The sequence below is a fragment of the Dermochelys coriacea genome, chromosome 15, assembly GCF_009764565.3.
Source record: "Dermochelys coriacea isolate rDerCor1 chromosome 15, rDerCor1.pri.v4, whole genome shotgun sequence".
NCBI classification, from domain to species: Eukaryota; Metazoa; Chordata; order Testudines; family Dermochelyidae; genus Dermochelys; species Dermochelys coriacea.
The window spans coordinates 18,350,072-18,375,429 of NC_050082.1; the positions used below are offsets into that span (position 1 = coordinate 18,350,072).

The following is a 25,358-nucleotide window of genomic DNA, read 5'->3' on the forward strand; positions in this document are numbered from 1 at the left end:
CCGGTTGCTGTGAAGCTCTGCTGCCTGCATGGTGTGTGTTTTATCCTTGTCTCTTTTCCTTAAACACATTGGTGTGCTGGAATCCAAAACTTTCCTTCGTCCCTCAGGGATCCTTATTGACTTTTATGGTCTTTAAAAGACCTCTGCATGGATTTGTAATCATTCTACATGTACACGAAGCAACATTAACATAACTGGTAATTAATTTGTTTTAATTGTTTTTATATAATTCCCGCAAGCGACCTCATGTTTTGTTTTGCATCTGTTATGTTTCTGACTCAAATTTTAATGCCTTAATGGGAATGGTGCCAACTGCTGTTACACTCAGCTATGAGCAATCTGTTGGCATTCTTCCAGTCCTTTATTGTGGAACTAACTATACAGCACTGTAATTTAACTAGCAAAATGTGGCAAATCACTATTATTAATAACAATAAATCTATTGCTGCAGGTTGACAGCATTAAAATAACAAATTACTCTGAAAAGAAAGCTGGTAATTTTGGGCGCTTTCCACTGCGATCATTACTGAAGTGTGATATCCATTATTAAGAACCCTTTGGTGGCTCATGACGGAGCTGTTTGCATATGACTATGCATCATGGTAGTAACTGTGGAGGAGGACACGAGGCCTCGACCATGGCTATTTCAGTCACTTGGCGTTTTCATTTAAATATTAATGGCGGGGAGTGGGGAATTGTAATTTTCTTTATCTCTGATCTCTCATCTAGCCCTGCCAAATCCTAATGCCTGAGACCTGGATTATCTTTTCCCTCTTCTCTCTCCAGTTCATTGCTCTTTGTTGCTTATCTTGTCACATCTTGCAGGTTGCAAACCCCCTAACCTTTAGCAAAGCACTTGAGCATGTGCATAACTCTAAGCATGCGAGTAACTCTCATTGTAGGCTAGGATTTTCAAAGAAGCAGAAGGGAGTTAGAGGTCAAATCCTATTGAATGTCACTGGAATTTGGGTGCCTAACTCCCTTGGGCTCCTTTGGAAATTGCAGCCAAGGTCACAGGCTTCAAATTATGCACAGGCATAACTACGTTGTTGAATCAGGGCCTTGTTGAATTAGATGGAAGTATTTACATGCTTAAATTTAAGCTTATGCTTAAATGCTTTGCTATTATAGTGCTGTAACCCCATCTGGCACCCTTGTTCTGGAGATTTGTTATAATAATGACTTGTGTTTATTGCCTCTATCCCAACACACTTTACAAGCCATTTATCTACAGTGTAATTTAAGAAAGCCACACCAACCCTATGTCATCCAAACATATATAATCACCAGTGAACATGATGGGAGTTAAGGCTGCATGCTGGCTGTTCAGGACGAGGGTGGAGATATGTGGGCTGTGGGTGGTGAAAGGGAGGTAACTGAGGTTAAGAAATGGAACTGATGTGTAGTGCAGTAGAGGCATTGACTGACTTAACGGCTTATTTCCTTTCTTTATACAGTGTGTGTTGGTGGGATATTCAGTCTAGCAAACTGAACTCTGTGCTTGTTTGTTTTTTGGTGTGTGCATGGGGGAAATATAATACAGTACACAGCTTGCTAGAATAGCTGCATCATAAAATACCTACATTACATCAAAATATACAAGTCATAAAGATATTCTAGTAATTAGGTTCGTTTGTATAAGACTTTGTCATACATTAGGATTTTACCCGTAGTGTTTAGAGACCATTTCATTGAACCCAGGTGGCACAGAGAACACTGATACAATTTTTTTCTGCTTCTATGTGGGATTTTCTTTTATGGAAGGAAAAGTCTTTTCAAAACATCTGTTTATTTAAAAATAGTTAGAAGATGCAAAGCAGTGTGGGGTCAATTCTTAAGCTCTATGCTAAAGGCCTGATCTAAAGCCCCTGGAAGTCACCAGAAGTCCTTCCCTTGACTTAAGTGATCTTTGGATTAATTGTTAAACTCTAGCACAGAGCAATCTGATCAGAAACCTTCAAAATGTCATGATGAAGATTCACTGCTGGAAAATTTGAGATATGAATATGCTTTGCTGCCATTTCTGCAAACTCACTAATATAATCCTTTACTCTCTAACTCTCTTCTTCGGGTGGCTATAGTCAATGATGACTGGGAGCCAGGATTCCTGGGTTCTTTCTTAGACTCTAGCACAAACTCGTTAAGTGACCTGGGGCTGGTTACTTTAGCCTCAGTGTCTCGATTCACCTATCTTCAGCCAAGGCACAACAATATTTACCTCAAAAGGGCACTGCAAGGCTTTTGTCTTGTTTGTAAAGCATTTTCAGATCCTTGGATGGAAGGCACTATGGAAGATTGAAGCACAGTTATTCTTGTGAATTTGCTGGAGTCACGTTCCAAATGACATTGCTTTCCCGTCTTTATTCTTTACCAGTATTACCTGTCTTAGGGGGAGAGGAAGGATAGCTTTGTGGATAGCAATGGATTGGTGTGTCAGAGATGTGGGTTCAATTTTCAGTTCTTCAGACTTCTTGAGTGACCTTAAGTGCAAAGTCACTTAATCCCTTTGCTTTCATTCTACTGAGGCTAGCAAACCAGCACCTCTCCTGCTCTTTGTCTATTTAGATTTTTTTAAAAGCATTTTGAGGCTCTCTGTTGCTGTGTGTCAATATAATGTCTAAAACAGTGAGGCCCCAGTCTCACAGTTTGTAGATGCTACTGTAATACTTCTTCTAATGCATCCTTCGGGGATTATTTTTTGTTACAGATTATGGTATTTCTACTGTTGGCTGTGTCTGTGCTTCATAGGACAAAGGTTCCTTTATTTCTATTGAGGAATGCCCTGGTGAGAATCTACATCGTAGGGGCTTCTGTTGTAAGTGTTTTAGTAGCTAAATAAACTTGCCAGCCAATTCTACAGCAGAAGAGGATAATTTCTTGCAGCTTTTTTCTCATGTAAGGCCTGACTGAGACATTGAAAGCAATATGATGGGATACGTTGAAAACCTTCCCGGTACTAACTGTGTACCATCCATTGACTGCATTAAGTTGTGCGTAATAAGCAAATAATACTTGCAGCATCTTAATGGCTGGGTGAGCCCTGCTGGCCGTAGAGAATATGCCTCTAATGTAATACAGTGATTTGTACATGTTTGTCAAAGCAACATGAACCCTGCCAGAGTGTTTGTTCACTTCTGTGGAGTGGAGACTGAATGCTACAGTTGAGTCTATTGAGCTGGCACTATCTGCAGCTCATAACTTGGGCTTCCATGTTTTTGCCTTCAGACCAGTAACAGTTGCCTATAGCTAACACTGTTTAATTCTGACTAGGTGGGGAGAGTTCAGCACCATTATTGGGTTGGAGACTCTCAAGGATTCCTCTGCAATCCTCCATATGGGGCAAACCATTCGCCAAGTAATTCCAATTAACTCCTGTTGAATCTTGGCTTTCAGTCAACACCATATGCCCTGCTCAGTCCTGTGGGACACATGTGAAATGTTGAATAACCATGGGTCTCTCCTTGCTACACGTCTTTAGTGGTCACTGACAAGCCATGTGTGAGTGAAAGTTCATTCATTGACCCCATTTTGCTTGGTTCTGGCCTATTACTGGTTTCCCTGAGCACTGTAGAGTAGTTTTGTAATCCCAAACCATATTTGGGCTGATTTTTTTGCAGTTGCTCTCTCCATCACAGGCCAACCCAAAATGTCATATCTGAACACTCCCTGACTTCAGAGTTCAAAATGCACCATGGCTTTAGCTATAAGGTACATCTTTATTTTTTTTTCATTGCTATTGGAGAGTCCTGGGCTAATTATTTATATTGCCATAGTGACAAAGAGCCTTAGTCATGGACCATTACTCTGTTATGCCAAGTGCTGTACAAACACAGAACATGAAGATGGTCCTTGACCTGAAGAGTTTACCCTGTGTGTGTATGTGCGCACGCATGCACCACATATATACAATATCTAGTTTGTGTAAGAAATATCCACAAAGGGTCAGCTTTTCAAAAGGGATGAACTCCTATGCAGGCACTTCAATAAATGGCTTGACTTTCAAAACAACCCAGCAGTTTTGAACCTGAGGGCATCTGAAAACTTGCTCCTGAGCATTTTTGGAAAGCATGGCCCAAAGTATCAAAGCTCACCTCAGCAGTCTTGTTGCTGATTTGTTAGTGAATTGATCTGAAGGGGGAATTACCATCACCAGAATGATGGAATCAGAAATTATGTTAGCAGCAGCATTTTGGATGAGTTGGAATGGGAAGAGACATGCTGCGAAGTGGGGAGACCAGAGAGGAAGAGGAGGCAGTAGCGAAGATATGAGGTGAACAAAGTGGTTGATAGATTGAGGAGAATGGGCACAGAGATTGGGCCATCGTGAGGGCATGGGGGACATAGAGAAGAGCAGTCTCAGTTAAATAGAATGCAGAGGATCCAGAAGAGGGTTAGAGGAGAAGTCTGGGTAATAGATGGCAAGCTCAAGGAGTGTGAAAAAGGAAGATGGCAATAGATTATCCACAGAGTCCCTGGGGGGCTTTGTAAGGTAGCAGAAACAAGAGTATTTACATGGCCTGAACTGGATAAGGGGGAGAAGTGGAGTATAAAAATGCAAGAGATGTCAGACACTTGGGACAACTGGGACCAAGGGAACAGGCTGAAAGTTTAGAAGCAGACAATCTCTTCAGCGACAAATTTACTTCTCTGGGATTTACACCCACCTCTGTGGTGGCCCAGTTTGGTCCATGGAGTCAGACCAGAATGACAGTGGAAAAGTTGTTGAAGGTGAAGAAGGGGAATAGTCCAACTTCATTCATGAAGCTCTCGCTCTTTAAACAGAATTCTTCAGAAAGCGAGAATTCTTCAGATGTCTTATGATGGGACACCATCATAGGGCCTAATCACATCAGCCACACTATCAGAGGCTCGTTCACCTGCGCATCTACCAATATGATATATGCCATCCTGTACCAGCAATGCCCCTCTGCCATGTACATTGGTCCAACTGGACAGTCTCTACGTAAAAGAATAAATGGACACAAATCAGATGTCAAGAATTATAACATTCAAAAATCAGTCGGAGAACACTTCAATCTCTCTGGCACTCAATTACAGACCTAAGAGTGGCAATTCTTCAACAAAAAACTTCAAAACAGACTCCAACGAGAGACTGCTGAATTGGAATTAATTTGCAAACTGGATACAATTAACTTAGGCTTGAATAGAGACTGGGAGTGTAGCCATTCCCAAGAGGTGGTAGATAGGTCGACAGAAGAATTCGTCTGTTGACCTAGCGCTGCCTGCACCAGGGTTAACTCAGCTTAACTATGTCACCTGGGGTGGGGATTCTTCACACCCCTGCGTGATGTAGCTGGGTCAACTTAACTTTTTGGTTGAAGACCTGGCCTTGGAGGGTATATCTAGATGGAGATAAAAGCCATATGGCAGGGGCTTGGGCTTGCATGGCTCAGGCTGTGGGGCTCAAGATTGTTTCTTGTAATAGTTGTCTGCAGGGTTCCATTGTTGAAGCTGATCGTGGTATCCAGGAAGTTGATGTTAGTGTGGGAGTGTTCTAGAGAGTTTGATGGATGGGCAGGGAGTGTTGTGGTGGATATTTATGAGGGAGTTTTAGGTCATCTGATGGAAAATATCATCTATGTATCTCATTGGTTTTCTGGTGCATTTGTCTGGAAATTCTTCCCTGAGGTAGCCCATGAAGAGAACCATCCTCATTCCTATGGCTATTCCTATTCATGGTTTGGATAAAGTGTTTGTTGAATGTAAAATTGTTATGGGTGAGGATGAAATGGATGAGTTTGGTGATGTGTTGGGAGTGGATATCTGAGTTGTCCGTTGTGATATCTGTGTTGTCTGTTGTCTTGTGGATATTTGAGGCAGGCAGCTTTGCTGTTATTGTGAGGGATGCTGGAGTATTGGGAGGTGACATCTATGATCACAAGGATGATGTTTGGAGGGAGGTTGTTAATGTTGTTGAGTTTCTGGAGGAAGTCAGTTGTGTCTTGGATGAAGCTGACCCTTTGTGTGGTGAGTGGTTTGAGGATGGTTTCTATGAGCCCTGATATTCTTTCAGTAAGAGTGCCATGGCCAGATATGATGGATCTGCTTGGGTTCTCTTGTTGGTGTATCTTGGAAAGCATGTAGATGACTCTGGGGTTGGTTTATGGGCGGTGAGATTGTAGAGTTTCTCTTGGAGTTGTTTGGAGAAGGATTTGATGGTATCCTTAAATTCCTTCATGGGGTGATCTTTTAAGTTTTGTAGTAGTTGGTGTTGGAGAGTTGTCAGTTGGCCTCATTCACTTAGTTATCACATTTGAGAACTATGATGGCACCCACTTTGTCCGCTGATTTGGTGCTAACTAATGGTTGGATTTCAAGGACTATAGCTGTTCTCTTAGCAGTGGAGAGATATGATGTGATGTTTAAGGATGTCACAGTCAATATTTTTTCATGATGCAATCAATGTAATGATGAAGTATGTGGTTTCGTCCACTGTTGGGTGTTCAGACAGATGTGGTAGTTGTGGTATGAACGTCAGTGGGGATGTGGTAGTTGTGGGTGGTGCCATCACTGTTGTGAAAGAATTCTTTAACGTGGAGTCGGCAAGAGAATTCTTCTAGTTTTCCTCACGTTGGTATGGTATCAGGTTCTGTGGTGGGCAGAAGTTCAGTCCGTTGGAGAGTACAGATAATTCAGATCCAGTTAGGGGTAATCTTGGTAAATTGCTTATGTTGGGGTGTCATGTAGTGTCTATGTGGTGGGTCCTGGGGCCATGGTTTCTCCTGGAGGATTCTGCGAGTTGTGGAGTTGTAGTTGGTTCCATTTTTTATTTTCGTGTTGGATGATGTCATCAGTTTTGGTTTCCTGCTTTTTTTTCTCTTTGCAGTGTGCAGGACTATGTGATGACTTCTTGTTTGAGGTGGTTCCTTCTGGAGTATGTAAGGTGCATGACTTTCTATTGTATAGAAAGTTACCCTTAGATGCTTAAAAAGAAAAGGAGGACTTGTGGCACCTTAGAGACTAACCAATTTATTTGAGCATAAGCTTTCGTGAGCTACAGCTCACTTCATTGGATGCATTCAGTGGAAAATACAGTGGGGAGATTTATATACACAGAGAACATGAAACAATGGGTGTTACCATACACACTGTACCGAGAGTGATCAGGTAAGGTGAGCTATTACCAGCAGGAGAGCGGGGTTGGCGGGGGGACCTTTTGTAGTGATAATCAAGGTGGGCCATTTCCAGCAGTTGACAAGAATGTCTGAGGTTAACGTCTGAGGAACCTCAGATGTTCTTGTCAACTGCTGGAAATGGCCCACCTTGATTATCACTATAAAAGATTTTTTCTTCCCTCTCTCCTCCTGAAAGCTTATGCTCAAATAAATTGGTTAGTCTCTAAGGTGCCACAAGTCCTCAGTTTCTTTTTATGGATACAGACTAACACGGCTGCTACTCTGAAACCTTAGATGCTTGTAAGATCATGTTATATATCTACAATTGTTCCATGATTAAGACCAAGCCCTTGGTTTTCATGGAGATTAAAATGCCTCCTCAGTAACAGAGCGGACTCTGCAGGGTTTTATCAGTGTCTGTCTGTAGCAGAGGTACCAACCAGAGAAGGAGCCATTTATAGACATACATCCACTTGTGAGCATTAATAGTGAAATACAGCTTCAAGCTGTTATCTAGCATAATCTGCTGATCAGACTGTGATAATTCAAGCTTAGTAAATTTGACACCAGCTGCCACCTTCTCCAGCAAATCCCCAAAGTTTTAGGGATTCAGGTACTGATCCCTTTCCAAATGGGGGATGTGGGTCACTGCAGTTACTTTGTAGTTGATATCAACCTCCCCAAAGTTTCAGGCTATTCTTTTTATCTTCGGTTCATTGCTTCCCACACTTCGCTGACAGCCAAATATCCTGCTGTATTTGACAAACAAAATGCAGACACTTGACCCCTCTTAGCGCTTTCATCCTGGAGATTTGCAAAGCAGCCAAATCCCCACTCTGGATTCAGGCATGGTAGAAGGCAAAGATAATTCAGAGCTCTCACTCAACTGTAGGGAGCAATCTGTGTGCAGTACATGCTGTGTATACTGGCATGCACATATACCATAGTCACTAGAGCCTGTAAAGCTCCATGAGAGTTAAGACATGTCTTTGCAGGAGGAGACTAATTTGTGGCCCACTGTGTAACCCTTTGTCATGTCTTCTGGCATCTCACCATCACCAATGACACACTTCAACCTGCGGGGAACAATTTCCTCTAGTTCCCAGCTGCTTTCCTGCGTATTGAATTCCCTTGTTCAAAGCACATATCTGCAGCACCTCTCACTGGAACTTCTGGCCTGGCATTACTACAGAGAAAGGGTGAACCTATTAGACATCAGAGCGGGACAGCAATAAGACAGCAGAGCTGGGCCTAGAAGGAAGAATTCCATTCAGGTGGAGGATGCTAAAGGAGGGAATTGCAGAAAACATGGAATCCTGGTGATAGTTCATATTTATATAACACCTTCTATGCTGAAGAATGTCAGTCATCGACAGGGATCACTTGCCCATCTCTGGGATGAGGAATGCAGTGACTATTTTTCATTAGCACTACAGGCTTATTTAATTTAATTTTATTTTTGGAAGTAAATCCTCCAGTTGAAACAGGAGGAAGATAGGCAGACTAACTCCCCAAGATGGAATTTAGCCAACACATTAGGATTAACATTTAACGTCCCCAAGCATTATGAAAAGGGATTTCTTATTTTTTTAATCACCATGAGTGGCCAAGCCATAGAATTTCACCTCATCTGAAGGATGGGATCTTCAGTAGTGCAACACTGACACGCGAATGTAAGGGGACTGTTGCCCCTTACTAACATTCAGTGGGGGTGTTTTAGTTGCTAGCTCCCAGTACTAAAAGGGGGAAGGGTCGATGGGGAATCAGGATCCTGAGACTGACAGTCCCTTGGAACAATGGCGAGAGGCCAATGCTCCAGGTCAGGCTGAATGACAGGGTGGGCAGGCTAATCAGAGAGTCAGGAGGCCAGGGCGGTTCTGTCCTCCGTGTGAGCTGGATTTGCCTGGGTCAGACAGAGAGGGGCCAAGCTAAGGAGAAAGCAGGGGCCCAAGCTAAGCTGGGGAGCAGAGCTGGGCCAGATCCAGAGGGACCAGAAAAGCAGCCCAGAGAGAGCAGACCCTGTCCTGGGAGCAGAGCTGCAGCAACCAGAGCCAGAGGGGCCAGAAAAGCAGCCCAGGAAGCTGGAGGCAGAGCAGCAGCAGCAGTGCAGAGACAGAGCGGTGGAGCTGGGGCTGGAGCAGTCCGGAGCTGGGTGTTGTGAGCAGCTGGGGAAAGCGAGGGGGACCCTGAGCAGTGGGCCCAGCACAGGGAGACGCCTCAGCCAGGAGGCTCTGCAGGCCAGACTCGGAGGGGGATTGGTAACCCCGACAGAGCGGGGGCAATGCTGGGAAGAAGGGCCCTGCCACCTAGAGCCTGTGGCCACCACCAGAGCGAGTGTCCAACCCACAGCATCCCTGCAGCACAGCCAGGGCCTGAGCAGGAGGCCTGGGACTTACAAGGAACAGACTGTGAACTGCCCGGACATTCCAGAGACACTGTTTGTGATGTTCCCTGCCACAGAGCGGGGTGATGTGTTTCCTTTAACCTTTCCCATTTCCCCTTATTCTTTTTAAAATTAACTGTTGATTAAATAACTTGCATTTGCTTTAGCTTGTATGTAATGGTCAGTGGGTCAGAGAAGTGCCCAGTGCAGAGAGAGGATCCCGGAGTGGGGACACACTAGCCCCTGTCCTAGGTGACCACAGCAGGGTTGGGGGTTGAGCCCCCCAGGAATCCTGGGCCCAGCCTTGTTGGGGTTACGAGGACTCTGCCAGACAGGAGAGTGGAAGGGGAGCCCTCAAGGGCAGGGAGACCACTGGGTAAAGGAAGTGGGAGCGAGGACTCAGATCCTTTTGCTAGCCCACTTCACCGGGGTAGTGCAGAAGCCAGGAACGTTCCCCACAATAGCGGGACTATTCCCCTGCTTACACATAGAAGAGTGTTATCTGCTGATCTGTTAATGCCACTTTCAGCAATAGCTGGGTGTTTCCCTAAACATTTCCCATGAAAGTACTAAGCAGGTCAGTTTCTGTTTAGTTTATGAGAGTACCACGCCAGGCAATATGCCTATGCTATTGAATCATACAATCAGAAATAATGTATATCATTCACCATGGTGATGACTATACCAGAAGTTCCAAATAATAATGATCACAGCAGCTGGCACTATGCAATCCAAAACACTGTTGGGGTTGCAACTGTAAATTTTACATCATCCTCATGGAATAGCTTTATTAATACGGGGGGAGAAGAGAAGCCGAGCCACTTATCAGAATAAACGTAGGAAAATGAAAAGCATCCCTTTTGAGTTTTTAGTGTCAGCCCAACAGAATAGTCCTATCCAGGGGTGAAGCAGTTTGAATCGGATAACAACTAATCTGAATTTTTACCCCAAACCTGATAGGAACTTTCTTTTTGAAGTTCTAAAAGATTTGAATAACTTTTTTCTCCATTTAAGTTCTGTGTCTGAGAGAGGCCGTTCTTCTGGTGTTTCCAGGCAGAGGTACTAGAAATCGGCCAAAACATCTTATCACCAGAAGCTCAGTTTAATTTTTCAGGCTTGCAAGGCATGGTTAGATGGCATAAATACCTGAGCTCCTCAGTGCTAAGGACTTTGATACAAGGAAGCCAGTGGGACAGTCTGATTGGCTTTGGCTCTATCTCTAACAAACTCTAATGCAGTGTGTCAGCATCTGATGGAAGGCAGTGTGCCCAGGCCACAGCAGTATGAATAGTTAGTTGCCTAGCACTGTATCCTCTGCACAGCCTCTCTTTCTAACATGTTGGCTAATTTAAGCTACAATATCTTATCAGTCAATGTCTCCCCCTTCTTCTGGCCTAGCATTCATGACAGAAAACAGATTGATGGAAGCCTCTAATAAATAAGAGCCAGTGTGTTCCCCACTTACTGTGAAGTCATGAGAGACCTCATCAAAATTCCCTTCAATTTCAGGCGAATATGCATCCTGCTAATGAAATAGCTCAGCCTGGAGGAGTCCTTTGTGGCCCAAGCTCATTTCAGCAGAATGAACAATGGAAGTAAAAATGTGCAAAGAAAATTGTTAATGCAGTAGCAGTGTGGCAGGGAAGAGATAAAAGTAGGCTTTTCTTAATCCTAAGCAATTCTGCTTGGGCTGCATATTTATATATTCTACTCACAACAACTGATGGCTCACTTCTTATTTCAGAACGAGTCACTCTTCCTGATCTTATGTGTGTGTGTGTGTTTCTTTTGTTTTCCTGTTTCTGTCAGTGGCACCGTGAACTCCCTATCACATGGCACTTCTGGTTCTTCCGAAATGCCATTGAGAGAAATGTCACTGCAGTTCCCTGGGAGCTGATCACTGGGAGAATATCCAGTGACCTTGGTTCAATTGTATGTTGTCCAGGACACTGACTGCATGTCTAGATTTTTGTCTGAAGAGTGTGTGTGGAACAATTATAACAATTAATAGACGTGACAGTCTGAAGTACTTCTGCCGGGGTGGAAAAGCTTTGTCATAAGCTAATGTAATAATGCTGTTGTTCACATGGTGTGTGTGTGTGTGTGTGGGGAGTTGTGCCAGTTTACATCAGCATAGGGTCTGATTCATCGTCTCTTGCCTGCCTGATCAGCTAAGTGTAGGAATCCAATGTGAAATGCCAAAATGTCAACTTTCCACTGACGTCTCTTCCCAACAGAGAAGTCAAGAGAAAAGCTGGGCTGGTGCATGTCCTTCAAACGAGATTCATAGATATCCATTAATTGGTGCAGAAATAATTGTCAAGGATTCACAACCCATCCAGTGGCTCATAATGGCCATCATGAAGCAGGACCTTCTAATCTGATTTCTCAGGACTTAAATGATGGCGTGCATTGGCTTAGTACCGTTGTGATTTGGAAATACAAACTTTTACCAGGATTTACTGGCAAGCACATTAGAACTTGGAGGTTGTCTGCCTTTGATACTTCCTGACAGTTACAGCCACAACTGCTAGTTGACATACTTTGAAGCAACCTTTAAAAAACAGAAATAGTCACATTCAGAAATCAGAAGAGTCCTAGATAATCTAGTTACTCTCTCAATTGCTAAACAAATACAGTTTTCAGAGAAAATGTAACCTGCTCCTGCACAAAAGAAGCCTTCCAGAAAAAGCTAAAAAATACCAAACCCTAAACACATGATGAAATAAAACAAAAGAAAAACAGGTACAGCTCTAAATAAATACATAAAATCTGCAAGTTATTCATTCAAAATTTAATGTAGTCTACAACCCAGGCAATCATTTATCAATGTGAAGCAAACTTCCAAAACCAGTTAGGTCTCAAATAAAATAAGAGAGCAGAACTTCCATAAGTAAAACAAAAACCAGACTGTGAGCTCATAAAAACACCTACTTCCTTTTTCGTAAACAGCGACAGCCAAACAGGTTTCCACATCACTTGTTCCAGCTGTCTGCGATGACGTTTACCAAGGATCACACTCTTTGTACTTTTTAAAATCCCGGACATTTAGGCTGTGTCTATACTGGCATGCATAGCTGGTTACTGGGCCATGTGCATGCTTGTGGGTGCTTCCCATAACTGTTCCCAGTGTCCCCGTATATGGTGCTAGACATGGGTATAATACCGTGTACATGTATATACCCGCATCCACACTGCCCCTGTTGTTACATAAGATTAATGCTACTGTTTCAGGGGTAGTATCCCCGGGTTCTGTGAATCATAGGAAGACACTGTCTGTAGGAACTGCTTTTGCTGTGAGTTGGTACTGTCCCCTGCTTCACATATTTGCTGGTGGCAGTTCTTGCTTGTGTCTTCCCCCTGCCAAACTGGGTGTAAGAATGTAGCAATGGCAAATGCTGTTGGTGTAATCGTTGCCTGCAGTGTACTCCATACGTTTGAGGGTAAAGGGGAGTGGTTCCATCATGAGTGGGCTCAGGACAAGACTGGTTTACAAACTCTGCACAGGCAGTCAGATCCCACCCATGTACACACTGGTCCTTCCTGGTTCCCATTGGCAAAGGAAATTAGGGATGCCATATGTGCACACATCTTGGCACAGCAGCGAGGCAGGGGATGACATCTACCTGTGCCAACGGTCACCTTCACACTCTGTGCAGCTGCTGGAAAAGCACTCGAGGGAACATTGGCACCTGAGGGAACATACTTTGGGGCTATTAGCTTTGTGAGGGTTTCCCCCTCCCGGTAGCTTAAGGTCATTAGTTGTTTGTTCCTGTGACATCACATATATTAAAAGATAATTATAACAGGGCATCTCTACTGGGTTAACAACATTTGGTTGGGCTGGCCAGTGGAGGGTGGCGGCGGAGTTGAAATGTGGTCACTGGGAAATACTTTTGTCTTTACTGTTCCTGCTTGTTTACAGGTCTCTGCTATCTGGGGCACTCAGTCTCACTTAACAACTTTGTCAGCATTTGCTTTGGGGTAACAGTTCTTTGTCAGTGGTGCTAACTACACTTAGCAGCTGTTACGGCACGTGAATTTCTACTAAGATTGAAACTGGTCAAGGTTTTGGGCGGGGAGGGAGAAAGAGAGGCCGTTTCATCGCTGGGTAGTGACAGATGCCTGTGTTACTTGAATTATGTTTAATTTTATTCATGTGAACTAAGCCATAAAGACATTTATCTGCACACTTCTCTGTGTGGTGAGCTCTCCTGCACTGAGAACTAATCGTGCTTTCTGTAAGCACATAACTCTAATTGCACTTTCCCCATCCCTCCCATGTATTCTTGGGCTTTCCGATATTTCTTAACCAGGTGTGGGACAGACAGAAGAACATCTGCAGTGTGTGATGGCAACAGAAAGTTACACCATTCCAGTGCATGTGCTGCGAATCAAGTGGCCCACACACAAGTCAAGGAACTAATAACATTTACTAAAGCTGCACTATGGAACATGTGAGTAAAATATTTTTAAAAAGATAAGTCAACCAACAAAACATAATGGGAACCAATCTGTGAACAGCAACCAAATATTAGTGTCTCTGCACCTAGCTCCTTGCCCTCCTCCTGACCAGGGAAGAATGATGGGAAAAAATTGTTCTTGGGGACAACTGGGAACATTTGCATGGGGTTTGGGAGTGGGCACTTGGTAGGGTTCAGGGAGTGGCACAGGCTCATTTTTTGTTTCTCTTCTGGGTGCGAGGGGAGGTTCCCCTCTGAGGGATTTTGGGTGTCAGTGCAGGGTGAGGTCCTGGGAGTCCTGCAGGTTCCATGTTCTCCTCTTGGTCACTTGCGGGGGATTGGATTATCTACTTTAGCAGCAGCTTGGCTGGCAGCCAGAGGAGCAGAAAGTAGTGGCGGTTCGTGGACTTATGTGCTGGTGGCATGGCAGCAGTTACACCACCTCTTCAATGGGCATCTCCCATAGAAAGGTGTTCCCTATAGCAAGCTGCCTGCTCCATGAAACAGTTCATCGGTGTCTCTTCCACTTAAAGACCCTGATCCGTGTTCTGAAGACCTCAAAGTGCTCCTGGTTCCTCCTGCCCGTTCCTCTATGAGTAGCTCTTCCAGGATCTGTCTGCCTCTGTTGTCTCTAAGCTGCTCACGCTCCTGCTCTCTCGGCAGAATGGTTTCCCTCTCAGGAACTGAAAGTCCTGCCCGTTCAAAGGCAAAGGTAGCATTATCTATATTTTGTCTCTGAGAAATCCCCCCACATAACTATAGAAGCCCACAATTTTGCTGTAGAAGACCACAATTTGTATACTTTTCAACACTCCAAGAATGTGACTGTTACTGTCCTTGGTTCTCGGAGAGCTTTTGCATCCCAGGAGGAAAGAGCAGAGGCTGTTTGCAATAAGAAATATTTATTGATGTTTTTAAAAATGTAAAATGTTCATGGTGTCTCAAGTGGGGGAAGGGGAGGCAGTTCCTTCTAGGGGTTGTTTTACCAGCTTGCAGTTTCTTCTTTAAAGGCTGGCCAACCTTTGGAGAAAAGTAGGGATTTTGAGGTACCGGAATGGAAAAGAGGTCGCTTTCCAGTCCTGTAGAGGAGATTGGGAAATCTGTGCAAAAGAGAGGTTTCTGCTAATGTCTCCCCCTACACATTGCTGAATGGAGGGGTTTGGTCAGCTATGCAGGTGGACCTAGCGTATTTGATGGCTGTTGACCCTCAAGCAGCTGGAATTTCCGCTACACCAGTCTGCATGGCCCCCGGACCACTGCTGTCTGAGTGCTGGCCAAGTAACGCACAGAGAGACAGGGGCACAATGATTTTTCATTGTTAATCCATTTTTCAGACATAGCTTCTGCCACATGCATAGTCATGATTCACTGGAAGTCAATTAAATCATTAACTTATAGCCATGGCTTCCTCAGGGATCATCTCAGTCATTTCAGGGTGAAGCAGAGCAGGGGCTGGACTTAAAATTAGGAACTTGGCACCAGAGCAAGAGGGGTATTTGTGGGGGAGGTTGGGGGTCCATTGTAATTTATTGGCTTCTGCTGCAGCTTGTGGTCCTCCTTGGAGGGGCTTACTCAAATGGCGCCTCCAGGTAGAGGTTTAAAATTACATGTTCCTTGTCCTCCAGGGCTTCCTCTGTGGTCCGTGGGCATCATTAATATCCCGCTGGACAATGAGGCTGGTGGGGTTGAGGAGTTGTGATTGAACCACTTCAGGATCTGTACTGGGAGTCCTTGACAGCTCCAGCTTGCTGTAGAAGGGGCATGTATGACGAGCCCTCTGGGAGGGGGTGTTCGAGTCTCTTCTCCTCCTGTACAGGAGACTCAAGTGCTTGATGTGTTCCTGGCTCTGGCCTGGAGTCTGCTCAGTGCCCACCTGCTCCACCCTCTATGAAATTTCCCAGTACAGGTGAATGTTCCCACTGCTCCAGGCGAAGCAAGTGAAGATTGGTGGGCTTCAAGCACACGTTGATCAGCACCTCGGTGTGGTTGGCTAGCCAAGCAGCTGGTCTTGCAGCAGGATTCATGTTCATTTGTATGGAGCTGTAGCTCACAAAAGCTTATGCTCAAATTTATTAGTCTCTAAGGTGCCACAAGTACTCCTTTTCTTTTTGCGGACACAGACTAACACAGCTGCTACTCTGAAGCATGATGTGTGTATTTATCCACACCCTTCAGGCATGCTAGCTTACTTCTGGGGTTTAGATGTGGTCAATGGAGTTATAGCATGCACATGTGTACAGCCACTAGTGTAAACGTACCCTTAATAGCTGTATAAAAGACTACAAGTATGTATCTATAGCTTTATACTGCCACCAGCAAGATTCCAGTCTTTCTATCCATAGACTAGCAAATTCTCCAATCTCTAAGGGGACGGACTAGTGGGGGCACTGATCCACTCGACTCTCTGGTGTCCCAGATCTTTGCTTACTAAGAAGCAAAGTGCACAAAGGAAGCAATTGCAAAACATACTAGGCCAGATACTCAGCTCATGTAAATCGGGAGTTTCATTAATGTCAGCAAACTGATTGTCTAAAGATAGCTCCACCATTTCATTCCCCATATCTTCAATAATTTGGATCTCCTGTTCCTGAATGGTGCATGAATACAGGATAAGTATGTATTGGTCTGCATTACTGTCTATGAAACTGAAAGTTGAGAGTTAAAATATATGTGACTGTCACCCTCTAGAGGCTCACTCATACAGAATATATGCTCAATGGAGTCTCTATCCGAAAAGGAAGAGACCAGTGATACTGGAGATGGAAGGCCCTGGGTTCTATCTACAGAGCTGTAATCTGAAAACTAGCTAATGATCATGATGTCTATTGTTTGCAGCCACGGACTGTTAGAGTATCTGCATCAGAAAATGAATGATGGCCCAGGTCAGAAGTCAATGTTTTTGAATATTCTTTCCTTTGACAAATCTATTTTTAGCCACTTAAGCATGTGACTCCTGAATAGGGATTACTCACATGCTGAAAGATAAACACATGTTAAAGTGCTGCTCTGAATTGGGGCCAGAGTGCATGGCCAGGGAGCGCGAATGGAAGGAGACAGAGTGAGAACATAGTTGCAATAAACTGTTATCAAAACCTAAAAATGCCCATAAAGAACTTGCAAAGCATCTTATGTTGCCTTAGGAAGAGGCCTGATAACTCCCAATTTTCATCAAGTTCACTTGACTGATGGATAAAAATGAACCAATTTACCCTGTCTCCACTGGCTTGTTGTGACAAAATAATGGGGTTCAGAAAGAAGCCTCACACATCATGGTATAACACTAAAGAAGTGGAACACATGCCAGCTAGACAAGATTCCTAATGGCATTGAAGATAAATGCTGCAAGAGCACAGCTTATTTGTAAACCCATAAAAAACAGATAGCACAGTAAGGGGAACACTGCAGACAGACACAGCTCCCAATGACAGGATTTTTGGCCTCCCGCTGAGGCAGGGGCAATCAGTCATTCTTTTTTTTTTATTTAAATTTCTCAGCAGCTAAACGGTGTGCTTTATTTCATTAGTTGTTTCGTATCTAGAAGATATTCCTTATCAGGTTTGACAGGTCAACTGCAGGATCTAAATTACACAAGTCCTTTTAACTCTGAACTCCTGGCTTTTGTTGGTCTGTCTCATACCCTTGGTGTTATCCAACTTATGGAATTTGATTTATTTCTGTGTTGGCATATCCTGGCAAATCTGTGTACAGGAAACAGACTGCATGTGCCACCTTCAGAGGAAATCTCTGCTCCTATTTCTCTACCCACTAAAAGCTTTATCACTCAGCCTTGTTATTACCATGCTAAACGGAACACTTCAGAGCTTAGCAGCTTAACAAGATAAAAACAGGCTTTGCGGTTAATGTGGTTACCATAGGCATGCACATGGGGCCAGAGAGTTTGAGCTGCTGACTTCTTTCCACAGCTGTATCAGTGGGGTAGAAAATAAGTTTGCATGATAAAGCTAAAGGACATTAATTGTTTGCTTTCATGGACTTCATAAGTGGTAGCATATTGAACATTGGTACTAAGACAGGGTGGAATCCTGATTTCTTATTATTTTTTAAACATAGATTCGTCCTCACTGTACTTAATCTGAGAGAGGGGCTGTTTCCACAACTCTTACGCAAAGTAGCCCTTTCTTAGGGGAGCTGTCCCAGTGACAGAGGGCCAGATTGCGATTCCTGGACTTGCACTTAGACCTAACTGCACCAGTAGTCCTGTTGGCAATTACTTCTATTCATTGTGAGTAAGGAATAGCCCATCTGGCTCTAAATGGATAAGCATGGTGCTTCAGAAAACCTCTATGCTTTCTATCGTCTTTGCTGAGGGGTCCATAAGAAATAGGAAGGATGGATGTTTTTGGGTACAGTCAGTGCAGATATCCAGATTCTCAGATGGTGTAATTTCAATGGACATTAATTTAGAAATGGAGCTATGTCAAATTACATTGCCAGAGGACTGGCTGGATTGTTTCCCAACTTTTTGATTTGCTTTCTGGGACAGCTGGTCAGGAATCCATCAATTTTTATGGCTACCTGAGAGTATTTCCCAACACTACCAACTTCTAACTCTCTGAACCAAGGCAAGCTTCCTCAAGTTATTCCTCAAAGGTGCCAATTCTGGCACTTGGTACTTGCTGGTACAGTATCATGTAGCATTAGCTTTCATCTGTTAATCAGCATCTTTCTCCAAAGTACCAGGGAGCAGCATAATAGTAACCACTACTAATAAATGGTTATATTTATTTCAATCATAGACTCCTACTCTGTGGGTGCTCTGGGGCTGGAACACCCGGGGAAAAATATAGTGGGTGCTCAGCACCCACCGGCAGACCTGTGGATCCGCCTCTCCCTCCCCCTGGGGCAGAGTGGGGGGTCAAGCACCCCCTGGCAACTCAAAGACGGTGCCTATGATTTCAGAGACATTTCTCACAGATTCTCTTCTGTTGTTGCCTGGAACCTGAGCTGGTTGGATTTTTTTTCACCCCCCCCCCCCACAGAAAACATCAACTAAATAAATATTTTTTTGTTTTCTATCAAAATTCCCAGTGGAAATTTTCAATTTTTGTTTGCAAGGTTAACATTTTCTGTCAAACTGCTGCTGCCACGCCAGCCTCCCCTTAGCCCTCCCACCCACTTTGGTCACAGATTTGGTTTTCAGCTGACAAGCTTTGGGGTTCCAATGAAAACTCTAAACTTCCTAAGGAAAGTAGACACTTACAATTTTCCTTTGGAAAGCTGGGGGTTTCAACCATAGGGAAAAAAGGTGATGGATATTTTTTGACCACCCCTTCCTAGAACTTTAAGGGAAGAAACTGAAATACAAAGACTTATTCCTATGTGAAACTCTTCATTGACCTTGTTCCAGTCTACTTTTCCTGGCGCTTTTCCCCGCTGCCTCCAGAGCTTTTCACTGACACTTGTTGCCAGCTGCATACCACAGCGTGGACTCAGCCTGCTTTTCATTGGGGCATGTAGCTCCACCTACCCTACATGCTGCTGCCAATGGTATGCCCAGTACGTGTAGCCTATAACTAGGGTCGGCAAAATCAGATTTTTATTTTTGCAAAATTCTGTCGGATAATGTCAATGTTTATTTTTAGATGTTCTGACAGGACGGGACTCACGGCCTCAGCACCTTCTGCTGGCCATGCTGGGAATTAACTCTTGGTTACCAGTGTGCCTTCCTCTAGAGGTGTCTCACCTCCATCACTTCTGCTCCACCTCTAAGACCATGTCGGTCCCCGGACTGCAGCATTCTCTTCTGGACACAGCCTGCCAGCTGTTCCCCACTCTACTTTCTCCCCCTTTCCAGGGAAACCAGCTGTCTCTAGTCCATCCATTTGCTGCTGTGGCCTACTGCAGCCTTCGGTCTAGTCCCTCACCTCAAGGGGTACTGAAGTCCGAATACTGGCCACCCTCTCTGTGGCAAGTGGGGGAAAAGGGGGGGGGTAGGCCTGCCCACTACTCCGGGCCTCGACCCAGGGACCCCATAGCCAGAGGCCATGTGCTGCCGCTCTTCCAACTCCTGCCGCCTATTTCCCTGGGCCATTTTGCCCTAGCCCCTTCCTGGCCCTTTGTATCGGGGTCTCAGGCTGGAGCTGGAGCTGGAGCTGGAGCTGGAGCTGGAGCTGGAGCACTGCACTGCACTGCACTGCACTGCACTGCACTGCACTGCACTGCACTGCACTGCACTGCACTGCACTGCACTGCACTGCACTGCACTGCACTGCACTGCACTGCACTGCACTGCACTGCACTGCACTGCACTGCACTCAAGGGAGAGACTGCCCCTGCTCACTTGAGCAGCCTTTCTTATATGGCCCTCCTTGGTCCTGATTGGCTGCTCCAGTAAACCTTCTCCTGATTGGCTCTCTACAAGCCCTCCTCCCATTGGTTGCGTTTTGCACAGCCTCCCCGAGGGCTGCTTTAACCCTCCATCTACCTCTGTGGGGTAGCCGCCCCACCACAGGTGTTTATTTTTATTGATTTAAATTTTCACAGTTGCACAAAGTTATGGGTTTAAGCATTTTTGTCAATTTTTACCCATTTAATGTCCTGCAATTGTGAAAATGTATGGGGGGGGTTAGACAGTGCTTATTTAATGACAGTAGATGTTGAAATTCAAAAACTTAGAGCTTTATAACTATTAAAACACAAATTGTCACCATCACATGGCAAAATAAACAAAGTAAATATTCTTAAATAAAATTCTAATGGTTTTCAAGCAGCATTTTTCTTTCTTTGCCCATCTGTAAATTTCTATTTTCATGGATGGAAATATTTTTTGTCAGTTTGTGTGTGTAGGTGAAATTAATGTTAACCAATTTAAAAATTCTCATCCTTCCAAGACTAAGTAATTCATTTAGGGTCTGATGCTGTGTTCCTGGTGCACACCAACCTTCACTTCATGCATTGTTTTGCACACACCAGATCACTGTGAGGATGATCAAAAGAGATACAGCCCAGACTTTTGAATGTTTACAGAGTAATGTCTTGTCAAATGTGATATTCTTTATTTGAAATGGGAGCCAAAATGTGCTAGTCTTAGCACTAAATCCATTATATCCAAAGTTAGAATATGTGCTTAGTATTGATCTCTGAACAGAAGAAGGGGGCAGAGTGCTTCAGAGAGCTAGAGGGTATAAACACTGTATTTGCCTAAGAAAGCTATTGCTAATAGAACTAATTTTCCATCTGCTGTGAGTGATTGTAAATTGGTTTGTAGATAACTCTGGCTATTCATCCCAGTGAGGAAGATCACTGGACACTACAGTAATAGATCTGAGCATAGGTGACCAACAAGCCAGCAGGTAACCCCCAGCACCAGATTTGTTCCTGCACAGGACCATGTTGGTCTATTCTTAGCATTGACAATATCATCCATATATAGAGGGGAGTAGACAGCTGCCTGCATCGTGTGTGCTGTATTCCTTGCATGTGGCTCCATGGATTTTACACTCTTGGATATGTACTGCAAGTCAAGTGTTCTCTGCATCAATATCAGCAGCTCATACATTATTCAGCATGTTTGTAACAGTGAAGCACTAAAACAGGCGAGAACATTTGGAGTTTGAGCAAAATGTACACGTTGCATTACATATACTGATTGTAATGTATCTGTTTTAATTAATAAGTGTGGAATGTAAATTTTAATGAGTTGTAATAGCAAATAGTCAACTTGAAGTATTTATGGAGGCCTGATACTCCATAGGTAATTAAATTTCATATTCACTGAATTGTTGCCATTGATTTCCACTTTGGAAATATTTTTTGATATATTTCAGGTGAATTCTCTGCCCCTCATCCCCAATCTGTGTGGTGACTCTGAGCCACATTTTATAAACCCTGAACTACACAGAATTTCCCTTCATGCCAATTGTCATATAAAGGGAAGGGTAAACACCTTTAAAATCCCTCCTGGCCAGAGGAAAAACCCTTTCACCTGTAAAGGGTTAAGAAGCTAGGATAATCTCACTGGCACCTGACCACAATGACCAATGAGGAGACAAGATACTTTCAAAGCTGGCGGGGAGGGGGGGGAACAAAGGCTCTGTCTCTGTCTGTGTGATGTTTTTGCTGGGGGCAGAACAGGAATGGAGTCTTAGAACTTAGTAAGTAATCTAGCTAGATATGCGTTAGATTCTGTTTTCTTTAAATGGCTGAGAAAATAAGCTGCGCTGAATGGAATGGATATTCCTATTGTGTCTTTTTGTAACTTAAGGTTTTGCCTAGAGGGATTCTCTGTGTTTTGAATCTAATTACCCTGTAAGGTATTTACCATCCTGATTTTACAGAGGTGATTCTTTTTACTTTTTCTTCTATTAAAATTCTTCTTTTAAGAAACTAAATGCTTTTTCATTGTTCTTAAGATCCAAGGGTTTGGGTCTGTGGTCACCTATGCAAATTGGTGAGGATTTTTATCAAACCTTCCCCAGGAAAGGGGGGTTAAGATTTGGGAGGATTTTGGGGGGAAAGACGTTTCCAAATGAACTCTTTCCCAGTAACCGGAGTTAGACATTTGGTGGTGGCAGCAAAAGTCCAAGGGCAAAAGGTAAAATAGTTTGTACCTTGGGGAAGTTTTAACCTAAGTTGGTAAAAGTAAACTTAGGAGGTTTTCATGCAGGTCCCCACATCTGTACCCTGTGTTCAGAGTGGGGAAGGAACCTTGACACCAGTGGACTCTCTTCATACCAAATATGTTGTAAAGGAGCCAGATTTTGCCCTCAATTTATGCCAGTGTGCTGCTGTATAAACTCCATCAGATAAGAGGAAGAATGGCCTTGTACAAGGCACTAGATTGAGATTTAGGGGATCTGGGTTCAGAGACTTCTTGTATTCCTTGGGTGAGTCACTTAGGCCTTGATCCTGCAAACTGTTATGCATGTGCTTAATTTTACTGCTGAATTAATCCCATTGAATTGCAAATAAGTCATGATAAATGATACTACTAATGATAGTAAAATAAAGCACATGCATTTGCAGAATCAGAGCCTTCATCTTTGTGTACCTCAGTGTTCACTCACTAGTGTGAACATCTTGCCAGAGAACCTACATTGTGAGGGTGAGATAGGAATCTTTAGCCAAAATTTGAATGTTTGGAAAACAGGAAATCCTTAAAACAGGTAAAAAAAATAATATGCTGAAATGATTCATATCTTCTAAAATTTCAATTTTCGGTCAAAATATCCTGAAATCAAAACCTTACTAGCCTCAATTATTGGCAAGCCACTGGGGACACTGAGGCCTGGTCTACACGGGGGGCGGGATCGATCTAAGATACGCAACTTCAGCTATGAGAATAGCGTAGCTGAAGTCGACATATCTTAGACTGATTTAGAATCACTTACTGCGTGTCCTCATGGCGTGCGATCGACGGCCACCGCTCCCCCGTCGACTCTGCTTCTGCCTCTCGCCCTGGTGGAGTTCCAGAGTCGACGGCAGAGCAATCGGGGATTGATCACTACCTGCAGATCCAGCGGGTAGTGTAGATGTGGCCTGAGTAAATTCACATAAATGAGCTTTCTGAGAATGGAGAGAATTTTTAGTGTAGTGAATGGGTGTCAGGAGATTTGATCCTAATTTGATACCAGGGAGTTTCTGGGTAATTGAAGTTTGAATAATCTAGGTTGAACTGTATATCTGAGCAAATGAAGATAATGTGGACAGGGTGTGTGTTGAACTGGCATCTTTTGTCAGCAATAAAATTAGCCAGGCTGGAGATTAAAGCCACCTCTTTTCCCAAGTGCTGCGGGTCACAGGCTGCAGTTCTTGAGGATCCTGCATATTACTCCATCAATGGGCCTCTACTCTGAATATGGAGGGGCCATCTACAGACACTGGAGGATAGCTGAGCATCTCTGGTCTCTTCACTCCAGATGTTGCCAACAAGAATGGCAATTGGGCTGCAGATATTTGCCTCTGTGAAGCTAAATCAAGACCACTAAATTCATATCATACAGTTGAATGGTCGCCATCCGGTAGAATGGGATTCAAAACAGCAATAAAGAACTTATACTCAGACTCCCTTTATATGAATGTTTTAATGTGATCCCGTGCAGTGCCTTAAAAATATGATCATCTTTCCCCAGCATCTGAATGTCAAATCCACGATATTAGAGTGGATTGAAAATTAGACAAACCAGCATGCCCTAAGCCTGCCACTGAGAGATGGCACAAAATACACCAGATCAGAGCTATGGGGAGAAGACTGAAGGGAAAGGTGAGAATCATCCTGGCCTCAGCTGGATGCTGAACAGAGGAGACTAGATGGGGACAGAAATTCTGGGAGAGAAGTGGAACCACAGCAAAGAGAAAGTGTCAAAGCAGGGAGGGAAAGCATAAAGGGGAGTTTAGATAGAATGGATGTCAAGAGAGAGAGTTGCTATAGAAAGAAGGAAGGGAAGTAAAAGGAGAAATGCCAGTATTCATGTGTCTTATATTAGGGCTTATGTGAACTCCTATGGCTTTGATAAATATACATCTCTCTTTGAAAGTGTTACCAAAAAAAGGACACCAGTCAATGCCAACTATTTCCTACAGCAAGATTCTCATATATAGAACAGGGAAACTACCATAGACCACAAATGGTAAACAAGCAGAGCCATTGACACCCTTATAAATCAATCTTTCTTTTAAAGTATAGGTTAAAATCAACTTTGTTTTCTTCATTGCAGAAGTACATTATATTTTCTTTAATAGAAAATTAAGACCTACAGCATGATTTGGTAATTGACATACAAAAAAAAATACAAATGGGAAGTAGAGAACTACCCAAATTACAAAAAGCTCAGCACATAAAATGCTTCTGGTACAAACTTGTCACTGAAGTGCCAACTGTCAAGGGTTGGATACGATTCATAAACCATGGTTTTAGCCTTTATCTTAATGTCAGTGCTTTGTTATAATTGACCTTCTTCTGGACGGAAGCCCACTTAAGCTATTGTAGCCTAAACAATATGATTCTGTTCTGAAGGGGGAGAATAGAGAATGCATTGTTACTTTGTAAAACGTCTTTGGACTGAATCCCAGATGGGAAGGAAGTGGTGTAATTACTGCACTCAATACAGAGCACTGTAGGGCATGTAAGGCAACCGGTCTGTAATGAGCCAGGCGGCACACCACACCACCACTGAATGCAGGACAGTACTAACTGGCCAATTTTCATATTAGTGCTTTATTTGTTCTGCTAAATGCAAAAAATTCTGAATTTGACCACTGTAAATTAAAAATTAAAGCCAGGCTCCCTCAGCATACAGGAATAAATATATACTAAGTCTGTTTAACAGTGGTGAATTTTACAATCTGAGAAAGTTTTGTTTTCTTCCCAATGGAAGAGAGACCATTTCTCACTCCAAATCCCTTGACATTTTTATT

The 25,358-nt window shown here is 43.6% G+C and overlaps 1 long non-coding RNA gene across 1 annotated transcript in view; it reads left to right on the forward strand.

Moving 5' to 3' along the window:
- The window catches only part of LOC122456812, a 204,008-nt gene that overhangs the window by 137,992 nt on the left and 40,658 nt on the right, over positions 1-25,358 (forward strand). The window contains exon 4 of the long non-coding RNA XR_006275894.1: positions 13,836-13,976. This is a non-coding gene — a long non-coding RNA (uncharacterized LOC122456812). The remainder of the gene's footprint in view (positions 1-13,835; positions 13,977-25,358) is intronic.